The following is a 14,069-nucleotide window of genomic DNA, read 5'->3' as shown; positions in this document are numbered from 1 at the left end:
TCGAGCCCCATTGTGCACTCCATTATTCATGCCAACTCAGTGCCTCGCTCTTTACTACTGTGTACTAATCTTGTCGTCCAACTGCAAAACACCGGGCCACAACAAGTTTCCGCGTCTCCATTGCACTGCGCATACTACAAAACGCTCCCCAAACTTGGCACTCACCCACGCAGCCGACTTTTCCGACTTTCCACGACGCTCACGCAACGCTCACGCTAGTGACAGCATTATTTATAGTTCGACGTCGCGCAAAAGCGAATGAGCACATTTCGCCTACGGCTCAGGCCGCCCTCCTAGAGTGGCTGCTCGGTGTCTGCAGGCAGCGAGGGTCTGCTAGCTTCCTGTGTTCGCACCTATGTCACCTGTGCTTGCTTGTCAGAGACAGACTATCGCAAAACATACAACTCACTCCATGAATTGATTGCTACGGCATCTGTTTTCAGCAGTCACAACTAGCAACACCAGTAGCAGACGACTGCACGCAAAGAATAGGAATGTGCAGTGGGATTTACGTGAACTCGGCGCAAGGCAGATCTTTCCGACATAGGCTTGAGAATCTTACGGGAACACTTGTACTGTTTCTAAATAAAGTGTAGGCGTGGGAGGAGGGTGCTCCCCGCGCACTAATAACAGCACGCTTGCCAATTGTGGATGCTAATCATTCGCTTGTATCTTCCTAGACACATCTGCAGGCTGAGAATTATTCCACTTGCATGGCAAGGTGCGCATGTAGGTGTGTTAAAAATTCTGGAGGCACTGGGTGTTGATCCCAGTACCTCACGCTTACTAAGCGAGCGCTCTACCATCTGAGCTACGCCCGCCCCCCCGAAGACTAATGGTGCTACATACAGCCATATAGAAGACACAGACCCTTGCACTCCCATTATTCAGCAGACAAACACTACTCTCTATGTATCCGTTAGGGTGTCTTTCAGGTTTCGTGCATTCTGTATCGAATCGTAGTTGGCCACACTGAAAGTGGCACGTATAACGTCGAAAATAGAGTTCGGACACCGCTCTGAGTAAGACGAAGGTGTTGTCCACCCTCTAGACTTCAATGAGGTTAAGCCGTGATACCTAAGACAGATCTGCACTCGATGACACCTCGATTACAGCCGGTCCCCACACTTACATCTTGCTCTCCTTACGTCAGTATACATCATATCAGTTTGTGACGCTGGCTTTGCAACATCTTGCGTGCCTTTAGGTTCGCCGCGACCAACACTTACAATGCACTGCCCACAAAAAATTGAGGCGCCGCGGCTTGAACCCTGCACCTTTCTCATGCGAAGCGAACGCTCTACAATCTCAGCTACGCCCCAGGCACGACCAAACTGCGCTATTCCCCATTCTTTGCGACTCTGATGCGCACGGACACGATGGTTGGTTGGTTTGTAGCGGTGAAGGGAGCAGAGTATAAAGGCGCGGACACGTTCATATACACAAAAGTTCCAAGTAGTTTCGATGCTCTGGTATTACAAATGCAAATTCCGTCTGTTTTTAACGTCTTAAATTGAAAGAGCCGTCACAAATTGCTCCGTTTTCACTCCTTGTCGACAATCATACAGCACCTGAGGTAACAAACACATCTCGAGCCCCATTGTGCACTCCATTATTCATGCCAACTCAGTGCCTCGCTCTTTACTACTGTGTACTAATCTTGTCGTCCAACTGCAAAACACCGGGCCACAACAAGTTTCCGCGTCTCCATTGCACTGCGCATACTACAAAACGCTCCCCAAACTTGGCACTCACCCACGCAGCCGACTTTTCCGACTTTCCACGACGCTCACGCAACGCTCACGCTAGTGACAGCATTATTTATAGTTCGACGTCGCGCAAAAGCGAATGAGCACATTTCGCCTACGGCTCAGGCCGCCCTCCTAGAGTGGCTGCTCGGTGTCTGCAGGCAGCGAGGGTCTGCTAGCTTCCTGTGTTCGCACCTATGTCACCTGTGCTTGCTTGTCAGAGACAGACTATCGCAAAACATACAACTCACTCCATGAATTGATTGCTACGGCATTTGTTATCAGCAGTCACAACTAGCAACACCAGTAGCAGCCGACTGCACGCAAAGAATAGGAATGTGCAGTGGGATTTACGTGAACTCGGCGCAAGGCAGATCTTTCCGACATAGGCTTGAGAATCTTACGGGAACACTTGTACTGTTTCTAAATAAAGTGTAGGCGTGGGAGGAGGGTGCTTCCCGCGCACTAATAACAGCACGCTTGCCAATTGTGGATGCTAATCATTCGCTTGTATCTTCCTAGACACATCTGCAGGCTGAGAATTATTCCACTTGCATGGCAAGGTGCGCATGTAGGTGTGTTAAAAATTCTGGTGGCACTGGGTATTGATCCCAGTACCTTACACTTACTAAGCGAGCGCTCTACCATCTGAGCTACGCCCGCCCCCCCGAAGACTAATGGTGCTACATACAGCCATATAGAAGACACAGCCCCTTGCACTCCCATTATTCAGCAGACAAACACTACTCTCTATGTATCCGTTAGGGTGTCTTTCAGGTTTCGTGCATTCTGTATCGAATCGTAGTTGGCCACACTGAAAGTGGCACGTATAACGTCGAAAATAGAGTTCGGACACCGCTCTGAGTAAGACGAAGGTGTTGTCCACCCTCTAGACTTCAATGAGGTTAAGCCGTGATACCTAAGACAGATCTGCACTCGATGACACCTCGATTACAGCCGGTCCCCACACTTACATCTTGCTCTCCTTACGTCAGTATACATCATATCAGTTTGTGACGCTGGCTTTGCAACATCTTGCGTGCCTTTAGGTTCGCCGCGACCAACACTTACAATGCACTGCCCACAAAAAATTGGGGCGCCGCGGCTTGAACCCTGCACCTTTCTCATGCGAAGCGAACGCTCTACCATCTCAGCTACGCCCCAGGCACGACCAAACTGCGCTATTCCCCATTCTTTGCGACTCTGATGCGCACGGACACGATGGTTGGTTGGTTTGTAGCGGTGAAGGGAGCAGAGTACAAAGGCGCGGACACGTTCATATACACAAAAGTTCCAAGTAGTTTCGATGCTCTGGTATTACAAATGCAAATTCCGTCTGTTTTTAACGTCTTAAATTGAAAGAGCCGTCACAAATTGCTCCGTTTTCACTCCTTGTCGACAATCATACAGCACCTGAGGTAACAAACACATCTCGAGCCCCATTGTGCACTCCATTATTCATGCCAACTCAGTGCCTCGCTCTTTACTACTGTGTACTAATCTTGTCGTCCAACTGCAAAACACTGGGCCACAACAAGTTTCCGCGTCTCCATTGCACTGTGCATACTACAAAACGCTCCCCAAACTTGGCACTCACCCACGCAGCCGACTTTTCCGACTTTCCACGACGCTCACGCTAGTGACAGCATTATTTATAGTTCGACGTCGCGCCAAAGCGAATGAGCACATTTCGCCTACGGCTTAGGCAGCCCTCCTAGTGTGGCTGCTCGGTGTCTGCAGGCAGCGAGGGTCTGCTAGCTTCCTGTGTTCGCACCTATGTAACCTGTGCTTGCTTGTCAGAGACAGACTATCGCAAAACATACAACTCACTCCATGAATTGATTGCTACGGCATCTGTTATCAGCAGTCACAACTAGCAACACCAGTAGCAGCCGACTGCACGCAAAGAATAGGAATGTGCAGTGGGATTTACGTGAACTCGGCGCAAGGCAGATCTTTCCGACATAGGCTTGAGAATCTTACGGGAACACTTGTACTGTTTCTAAATAAAGTGTAGGCGTGGGAGGAGGGTGCTTCCCGCGCACTAATAACAGCACGCTTGCCAATTGTGGATGCTAATCATTCGCTTGTATCTTCCTAGACACATCTGCAGGCTGAGAATTATTCCACTTGCACGGCGAGGTGCGCATGTAGGTGTGTTAAAAATTCTGGAGGCACTGGGTATTGATCCCAGTACCTCACGCTTACTAAGCGAGCGCTCTACCATCTGAGCTACGCCCGCCCCCCCCCCCCCCCCCGAAGACTAATGGTGCTACATACAGCCATATAGAAGACACAGACCCTTGCACTCCCATTATTCAGCAGACAAACACTACTCTCTCTGTATCCGTTAGAGTGTCTTTCAGGTTTCGTGCATTCTGTATCGAATCGTAGTTGGCCACACTGAAAGTGGCACGTATAACGTCGAAAATAGAGTTCGGACACCGCTCTGAGTAAGACGAAGGTGTTGTCCACCCTCTAGACTTCAATGAGGTTAAGCCGTGATACCTAAGACAGATCTGCACTCGATGACACCTCGATTACAGCCGGTCCCCACACTTACATCTTGCTCTCCTTACGTCAGTATACATCATATCAGTTTGTGACGCTGGCTTTGCAACATCTTGCGTGCCTTTAGGTTCGCCGCGACCAGCACTTACAATGCACTGACCACAAAAAATTGAGGCGCCGCGGCTTGAACCCTGCACCTTTCTCATGCGAAGCGAACGCTCTACCATCTCAGCTACGCCCCAGGCACGACGAAACTGCGCTATTCCCCATTCTTTGCGACTCTGATGCGCACGGACACGATGGTTGGTTGGTTTGTAGCGGTGAAGGGAGCAGAGTACAAAGGCGCGGACACGTTCATATACACAAAAGTTCCAAGTAGTTTCGATGCTCTGGTATTACAAATGCAAATTCCGTCTGTTTTTAACGTCTTAAATTGAAAGAGCCGTCACAAATTGCTCCGTTTTCACTCCTTGTCGACAATCATACAGCACCTGAGGTAACAAACACATCTCGAGCCCCATTGTGCACTCCATTATTCATGCCAACTCAGTGCCTCGCTCTTTACTACTGTGTACTAATCTTGTCGTCCAACTGCAAAACACTGGGCCACAACAAGTTTCCGCGTCTCCATTGCACTGCGCATACTACAAAACGCTCCCCAAACTTGGCACTCACCCACGCAGCCGACTTTTCCGACTTTCCACGACGCTCACGCTAGTGACAGCATTATTTATAGTTCGACGTCGCGCCAAAGCGAATGAGCACATTTCGCCTACGGCTTAGGCCGCCCTCCTAGAGTGGCTGCTCGGTGTCTGCAGGCAGCGAGGGTCTGCTAGCTTCCTGTGTTCGCACCTATGTCACCTGTGCTTGCTTGTCAGAGACAGACTATCGCAAAACATACAACTCACTCCATGAATTGATTGCTACGGCATCTGTTATCAGCAGTCACAACTAGCAACACCAATAGCAGCCGACTGCACGCAAAGAATAGGAATGTGCAGTGGGATTTACGTGAACTCGGCGCAAGGCAGATCATTCCGACATAGGCTTGAGAATCTTACGGGAACACTTGCACTGTTTCTAAATTAAGTGTAGGCGTGGGAGGAGGGTGCTTCCCGCGCACTAATAACAGCACGCTTGCCAATTGTGGATGCTAATCATTCGCTTGTATCTTCCTAGACACATCTGCAGGCTGAGAATTATTCCACTTGTATGGCAAGGTGCGCATGTAGGTGTGTTAAAAATTCTGGAGGCACTGGGTATTGATCCCAGTACCTCACGCTTACTAAGCGAGCGCTCTACCATCTGAGCTACGCCCGCCCCCCAGAAGACTAGTGGTGCTACATACAGACATATAGAAGACACAGACCCTTGCACTCCCATTATTCAGCAGACAAACACTACTCTCTATGTATCCGTTAGGGTGTCTTTCAGGTTTCGTGCATTCTGTATCGAATCGTAGTTGGCCACACTGAAAGTGGCACGTATAACGTCGAAAATAGAGTTCGGACACCGCTCTGAGTAAGACGAAGGTGTTGTCCACCCTCTAGACTTCAATGAGGTTAAGCCGTGATACCTAAGACAGATCTGCACTCGATGACACCTCGATTACAGCCGGTCCCCACACTTACATCTTGCTCTCCTTACGTCAGTATACATCATATCAGTTTGTGACGCTGGCTTTGCAACATCTTGCGTGCCTTTAGGTTCGCCGCGACCAACACTTACAATGCACTGCCCACAAAAAATTGAGGCGCCGCGGCTTGAACCCTGCACCTTTCTCATGCGAAGCGAACGCTCTACCATCTCAGCTACGCCCCAGGCACGACCAAACTGCGCTATTCCCCATTCTTTGCGACTCTGATGCGCACGGACACGATGGTTGGTTGGTTTGTAGCGGTGAAGGGAGCAGAGTATAAAGGCGCGGACACGTTCATATACACAAAAGTTCCAAGTAGTTTCGATGCTCTGGTATTACAAATGCAAATTCCGTCTGTTTTTAACGTCTTAAATTGAAAGAGCCGTCACAAATTGCTCCGTTTTCACTCCTTGTCGACAATCATACAGCACCTGAGGTAACAAACACATCTCGAGCCCCATTGTGCACTCCATTATTCATGCCAACTCAGTGCCTCGCTCTTTACTACTGTGTACTAATCTTGTCGTCCAACTGCAAAACACTGGGCCACAACAAGTTTCCGCGTCTCCATTGCACTGCGCATACTACAAAACGCTCCCCAAACTTGGCACTCACCCACGCAGCCGACTTTTCCGACTTTCCACGACGCTCACGCAACGCTCACGCTAGTGACAGCATTATTTATAGTTCGACGTCGCGCCAAAGCGAATGAGCACATTTCGCCTACGGCTTAGGACGTTCTCATAGCGTGGCTGCTCGGTGTCTGCATGCAGCGAGGGTCTGCTAGCTTCCTGTGTTCGCACCTATGTCACCTGTGCTTGCTTGTCAGAGACAGACTATCGCAAAACATACAACTCACTCCATGAATTGATTGCTACGGCATTTGTTATCAGCAGTCACAACTAGCAACACCAGTAGCAGCCGACTGCACGCAAAGAATAGGAATGTGCAGTGGGATTTACGTGAACTCGGCGCAAGGCAGATCTTTCCGACATAGGCTTGAGAATCTTACGGGAACACTTGTACTGTTTCTAAATAAAGTGTAGGCGTGGGAGGAGGGTGCTTCCCGCGCACTAATAACAGCACGCTTGCCAATTGTGGATGCTAATCATTCGCTTGTATCTTCCTAGACACATCTGCAGGCTGAGAATTATTCCACTTGCATGGCAAGGTGCGCATGTAGGTGTGTTAAAAATTCTGGAGGCACTGGGTATTGATACCAGTACCTCTCGCATACTAAGCAAGCGCTCTACCATCTGAGCTGCGCCCGCCCCCCGACGACTAATGGTGCTACATACAGCCATATAGACGACACATACCCTTGCACTCCCATTAATCAGCAGACAAACACTACTCTCTATGTATCCGTTAGGGTGTCTTTCAGGTTTCGTGCATTCTGTATCGAATCGTAGTTGGCCACACTGAAAGTGGCACGTATAACGTCGAAAATAGAGTTCGGACACCGCTCTGAGTAAGACGAAGGTGTTGTCCACCCTCTAGACTTCAATGAGGTTAAGCCGTGATACCTAAGACAGATCTGCACTCGATGACACCTCGATTACAGCCGGTCCCCACACTTACATCTTGCTCTCCTTACGTCAGTATACATCATATCAGTTTGTGACGCTGGCTTTGCAACATCTTGCGTGCCTTTAGGTTCGCCGCGACCAACACTTACAATGCACTGCCCACAAAAAATTGAGGCGCCGCGGCTTGAACCCTGCACCTTTCACATGCGAAGCGAACGCTCTACCAACTGAGCTACGCCCCAGGCACGACCAAACTGCGCTATTCCCCATTCTTTGCGACTCTGATGCGCACGGACACGATGGTTGGTTGGTTTGTAGCGGTGAAGGGAGCAGAGTACAAAGGCGCGGACACGTTCATATACACAAAAGTTCCAAGTAGTTTCGATGCTCTGGTATTACACATGCAAATTCCGTCTGTTTTTAACGTCTTAAATTGAAAGAGCCGTCACAAATTGCTCCGTTTTCACTCCTTGTCGACAATCATACAGCACCTGAGGTAACAAACACATCTCGAGCCCCATTGTGCACTCCATTATTCATGCCAACTCAGTGCCTCGCTCTTTACTACTGTGTACTAATCTTGTCGTCCAACTGCAAAACACTGGGCCACAACAAGTTTCCGCGTCTCCATTGCACTGCGCATACTACAAAACGCTCCCCAAACTTGGCACTCACCCACGCAGCCGACTTTTCCGACTTTCCACGACGCTCACGCTAGTGACAGCATTATTTATAGTTCGACGTCGCGCCAAAGCGAATGAGCACATTTCGCCTACGGCTTAGGCCGCCCTCCTAGAGTGGCTGCTCGGTGTCTGCAGGCAGCGAGGGTCTGCTAGCTTCCTGTGTTCGCACCTATGTCACCTGTGCTTGCTTGTCAGAGACAGACTATCGCAAAACATACAACTCACTCCATGAATTGATTGCTACGGCATCTGTTATCAGCAGTCACAACTAGCAACACCAGTAGCAGCCGACTGCACGCAAAGAATAGGAATGTGCAGTGGGATTTACGTGAACTCGGCGCAAGGCAGATCTTTCCGACATAGGCTTGAGAATCTTACGGGAACACTTGTACTGTTTCTAAATAAAGTGTAGGCGTGGGAGGAGGGTGCTTCCCGCGCACTAATAACAGCACGCTTGCCAATTGTGGATGCTAATCATTCGCTTGTATCTTCCTAGACACATCTGCAGGCTGAGAATTATTCCACTTGCATGGCAAGGTGCGCATGTAGGTGTGTTAGAAATTCTGGAGGCACTGGGTATTGATCCCAGTACCTCTCGCATACTAAGCGAGCGCTCTACCATCTGAGCTACGCCCGCCCCCCACGAAGACTAATGGTGCTACATACAGCCATATAGACGACACAGACCCTTGCACTCCCATTATTCAGCAGACAAACACTACTCTCTATGTATCCATTAATGTGTAATTCAGGTTTCGTGCATTCTGTATCGAATCGTAGTTTGCCACAATGAAAGTGGCACGTATAACGTTGAAAATAGAGTTCGGACACCGCTCTGAGTAAGACGAACGTGTTGTCCACCCTCTAGACTTCAATGAGGTTAAGCCGTGATACCTAAGACAGATCTGTACTCGATGACACCTCGATAACAGCCGGTCCCCACACTTACATCTTGCTCTCCTTACGTCAGTATACATCATATCAGTCTGTGACGCTGGCTTTGCAACATCTTGCGTGCCTTTAGGTTCGCCGCGACCAACACTTACAATGCACTGACCACAAAAAATTGAGGCGCCGCGGCTTGAACCCAGCACCTTTCACATGCGAAGCGAACGCTCTACCAACTGAGCTACGCCCCAGGCACGACCAAACTGCGCTATTCCCCATTCTTTGCGACTCTGATGTGCACGGACACGATGGTTGGTTGGTTTGTAGCGGTGAAGGGAGCAGAGTATAAAGGCGCGGACACGTTCATATACACAAAAGTTCCAAGTAGTTTCGATGCTCTGGTATTACAAATGCAAATTCCGTCTGTTTTTAACGTCTTAAATAGAAAGAGCCGTCACAAATTGCTCCGTTTTCACTCCTTGTCGACAATCATACAGCACCTGAGGTAACAAACACATCTCGAGCCCCATTGTGCACTCCATTATTCATGCCAACTCAGTGCCTCGCTCTTTACTACTGTGTACTAATCTTGTCGTCCAACTGCAAAACACTGGGCCACAACAAGTTTCCGCGTCTCCATTGCACTGCGCATACTACAAAACGCTCCCCAAACTTGGCACTCACCCACGCAGCCGACTTTTCCGACTTTCCACGACGCTCACGCTAGTGACAGCATTATTTATAGTTCGACGTCGCGCCAAAGCGAATGAGCACATTTCGCCTACGGCTTAGGCCGCCCTCCTAGAGTGGCTGCTCGGTGTCTGCAGGCAGCGAGGGTCTGCTAGCTTCCTGTGTTCGCACCTATGTCACCTGTGCTTGCTTGTCAGAGACAGACTATCGCAAAACATACAACTCACTCCATGAATTGATTGCTACGGCATCTGTTATCAGCAGTCACAACTAGCAACACCAGTAGCAGCCGACTGCACGCAAAGAATAGGAATGTGCAGTGGGATTTACGTGAACTCGGCGCAAGGCAGATCTTTCCGACATAGGCTTGAGAATCTTACGGGAACACTTGTACTGTTTCTAAATAAAGTGTAGGCGTGGGAGGAGGGTGCTTCCCGCGCACTAATAACAGCACGCTTGCCAATTGTGGATGCTAATCATTCGCTTGTATCTTCCTAGACACATCTGCAGGCTGAGAATTATTCCACTTGCATGGCAAGGTGCGCATGTAGGTGTGTTAGAAATTCTGGAGGCACTGGGTATTGATCCCAGTACCTCTCGCATACTAAGCGAGCGCTCTACCATCTGAGCTACGCCCGCCCCCCACGAAGACTAATGGTGCTACATACAGCCATATAGACGACACAGACCCTTGCACTCCCATTATTCAGCAGACAAACACTACTCTCTATGTATCCATTAGGGTGTACTTCAGGTTTCGTGCATTCTGTATCGAATCGTAGTTTGCCACAATGAAAGTGGCACGTATAACGTTGAAAATAGAGTTCGGACACCGCTCTGAGTAAGACGAACGTGTTGTCCACCCTCTAGACTTCAATGAGGTTAAGCCGTGATACCTAAGACAGATCTGTACTCGATGACACCTCGATAACAGCCGGTCCCCACACTTACATCTTGCTCTCCTTACGTCAGTATACATCATATCAGTCTGTGACGCTGGCTTTGCAACATCTTGCGTGCCTTTAGGTTCGCCGCGACCAACACTTACAATGCACTGACCACAAAAAATTGAGGCGCCGCGGCTTGAAACCAGCACCTTTCACATGCGAAGCGAACGCTCTACCAACTGAGCTACGCCCCAGGCACGACCAAACTGCGCTATTCCCCATTCTTTGCGACTCTGATGTGCACGGACACGATGGTTGGTTGGTTTGTAGCGGTGAAGGGAGCAGAGTATAAAGGCGCGGACACGTTCATATACACAAAAGTTCCAAGTAGTTTCGATGCTCTGGTATTACAAATGCAAATTCCGTCTGTTTTTAACGTCTTAAATAGAAATAGCCGTCACAAATTGCTCCGTTTTCACTCCTTGTCGACAATCATACAGCACCTGAGGTAACAAACACATCTCGAGCCCCATTGTGCACTCCATTATTCATGCCAACTCAGTGCCTCGCTCTTTACTACTGTGTACTAATCTTGTCGTCCAACTGCAAAACACCGGGCCACAACAAGTTTCCGCGTCTCCATTGCACTGCGCATACTACAAAACGCTCCCCAAACTTGGCACTCACCCACGCAGCCGACTTTTCCGACTTTCCACGACGCTCACGCTAGTGACAGCATTATTTATAGTTCGACGTCGCGCCAAAGCGAATGAGCACATTTCGCCTACGGCTTAGGCCACCCTCCTAGAGTGGCTGCTCGGTGTATGCAGGCAGCGAGGGTCTGCTAGCTTCCTGTGATCGCACCTATGTCACCTGTGCTTGATTGTCAGAGACAGACTATCGCAAAACATACAACTCACTCCATGAATTGATTGCTACGGCATCTGTTATCAGCAGTTACAACTAGCAACACAAGTAGCAGCCGACTGCACGCAAAGAATAGGAATGTGCAGTGGGATTTACGTGAACTCGGCGCAAGGCAGATCTTTCCGACATAGGCTTGAGAATCTTACGGGAACACTAGTACTGTTTCTAAATTAAGTGGTGGCGTGGAAGGAGGGTGCTTCCCGCGCACTAATTACAGCACGCTTGCCAATTGTGGATGCTAATCATTCGCTTGTATCTTCCTGGCACACATCTGCAGGCTGAGAATTATTCCACTTGCATGGCAAGGTGCGCATGTAGGTGTGTTAAAAATTCGGGAGGCACTGGGTATTGATCCCAGTACCTCTCGCATACTAAGCGAGCGCTCTACCATCTGAGCTACGCCCGCCCCCCACGAAGACTAATGGTGCTACATACAGCCATATAGACGACACAGACCCTTGCACTCCCATTATTCAGCAGACAAACACTACTCTCTATGTATCCATTAGGGTGTACTTCAGGTTTCGTGCATTCTGTATCGAATCGTAGTTGGCCACAATGAAAGTGGCACGTATAACGTTGAAAATAGAGTTCGGACACCGCTCTGAGTAAGACGAACGTGTTGTCCACCCTCTAGACTTCAATGAGGTTAAGCCGTGATACCTAAGACAGATCTGCACTCGATGACACCTCGATAACAGCCGGTCCCCACACTTACATCTTGCTCTCCTTACGTCAGTATACATCATATCAGTCTGTGACGCTGGCTTTGCAACATCTTGCGTGCCTTTAGGTTCGCCGCGACCAACGCTTACAATGCACTGACCACAAAAAATTGAGGCGCCGCGGCTTGAACCCTGCACCTTTCACATGCGAAGCGAACGCTCTACCAACTGAGCTACGCCCCAGGCACGACCAAACTGCGCTATTCCCCATTCTTTGCGACTCTGATGCGCACGGACACGATGGTTGGTTGGTTTGTAGCGGTGAAGGGAGCAGAGTACAAAGGCGCGGACACGTTCATATACACAAAAGTTCCAAGTAGTTTCGATGCTCTGGTATTACAAATGCAAATTCCGTCTGTTTTTAACGTCTTAAATTGAAAGAGCCGTCACAAATTGCTCCGTTTTCACTCCTTGTCGACAATCATACAGCACCTGAGGTAACAAACACATCTCGAGCCCCATTGTGCACTCCATTATTCATGAAAACTCAGTGCCTTGCTCTTTACCACTGTGTACCAATCTTGTCGTCCAACTACAAAACACTGGGCCACAACAAGTTTCCGCGTCTCCATTGCACTGCGCATACTACAAAACGCTCCCCAAACTTGGCACTCACCCACGCAGCCGACTTTTCCGACTTTCCACGACGCTCACGCAACGCTTACGCTAGTGACAGCATTATTTATAGTTCGACGTCGCGCCAAAGCGAATGAGCACATTTCGCCTACGGCTTAGGCCGCCCTCCTAGAGTGGCTGCTCGGTGTCTGCAGGCAGCGAGGGTCTGCTAGCTTCCTGTGTTCGCACCTATGTAACCTGTGCTTGCTTGTCAGAGACAGACTATCGCAAAACATACAACTCACTCCATGAATTGATTGCTACGGCATCTGTTATCAGCAGTCACAACTAGCAACACCAGTAGCAGCCGACTGCACGCAAAGAATAGGATTGTGCAGTGGGATTTACGTGAACTCGGCGCAAGGCAGATCTTTCCGACATAGGCTTGAGAATCTTACGGGAACACTTGTACTGTTTCTAAATTAAGTGGTGGCGTGGAAGGAGGGTGCTTCCCGCGCACTAATTACAGCACGCTTGCCAATTGTGGATGCTAATCATTCGCTTGTATCTTCCTGGCACACATCTGCAGGCTGAGAATTATTCCACTTGCATGGCAAGGTGCGCATGTAGGTGTGTTAGAAATTCTGGAGGCACTGGGTATTGATCCCAGTACCTCTCGCATACTAAGCGAGCGCTCTACCATCTCAGCTACGCCCGCCCCCCACGAAGACTAATGGTGCTACATACAGCCATATAGACGACACAGACCCTTGCACTCCCATTATTCAGCAGACAAACACTACTCTCTATGTATCCATTAGGGTGTACTTCAGGTTTCGTGCATTCTGTATCGAATCGTAGTTGGCCACAATGAAAGTGGCACGTATAACGTTGAAAATAGAGTTCGGACACCGCTCTGAGTAAGACGAACGTGTTGTCCACCCTCTAGACTTCAATGAGGTTAAGCCGTGATACCTAAGACAGATCTGCACTCGATGACACCTCGATAACAGCCGGTCCCCACACTTACATCTTGCTCTCCTTACGTCAGTATACATCATATCAGTCTGTGACGCTGGCTTTGCAACATCTTGCGTGCCTTTAGGTTCGCCGCGACCAACGCTTACAATGCACTGACCACAAAAAATGGAGGCGCCGCGGCTTGAACCCTGCACCTTTCACATGCGAAGCGAACGCTCTACCAACTGAGCTACGCCCCAGGCACGACCAAACTGCGCTATTCCCCATTCTTTGCGACTCTGATGCGCACGGACACGATGGTTGGTT

The 14,069-nt window shown here is 49.4% G+C and overlaps 3 non-coding genes across 3 annotated transcripts; all 3 read right to left on the bottom strand.

Moving 5' to 3' along the window:
* Window positions 1-7,596: 7,596 nt before the first annotated feature.
* On the bottom strand, window positions 7,597-7,669 carry Trnaa-cgc (transfer RNA alanine (anticodon CGC)). The gene has a single exon. It is a non-coding gene; the product is annotated as a tRNA-Ala (tRNA).
* Window positions 7,670-9,176: 1,507 nt separating this feature from the next.
* Trnaa-cgc (transfer RNA alanine (anticodon CGC)) lies at window positions 9,177-9,249 on the bottom strand. Its single transcript has one exon. It is a non-coding gene; the product is annotated as a tRNA-Ala (tRNA).
* Window positions 9,250-12,337: 3,088 nt separating this feature from the next.
* On the bottom strand, window positions 12,338-12,410 carry Trnaa-cgc (transfer RNA alanine (anticodon CGC)). The gene has a single exon. It is a non-coding gene; the product is annotated as a tRNA-Ala (tRNA).
* Between the last annotated feature and the right edge of the window lie 1,659 nt (window positions 12,411-14,069).

This window comes from Schistocerca gregaria, chromosome 10 (genome assembly GCF_023897955.1).
Source record: "Schistocerca gregaria isolate iqSchGreg1 chromosome 10, iqSchGreg1.2, whole genome shotgun sequence".
Taxonomy (NCBI): domain Eukaryota; kingdom Metazoa; phylum Arthropoda; class Insecta; order Orthoptera; family Acrididae; genus Schistocerca; species Schistocerca gregaria.
This window is presented reverse-complemented; position numbering and strand designations above follow the sequence as displayed.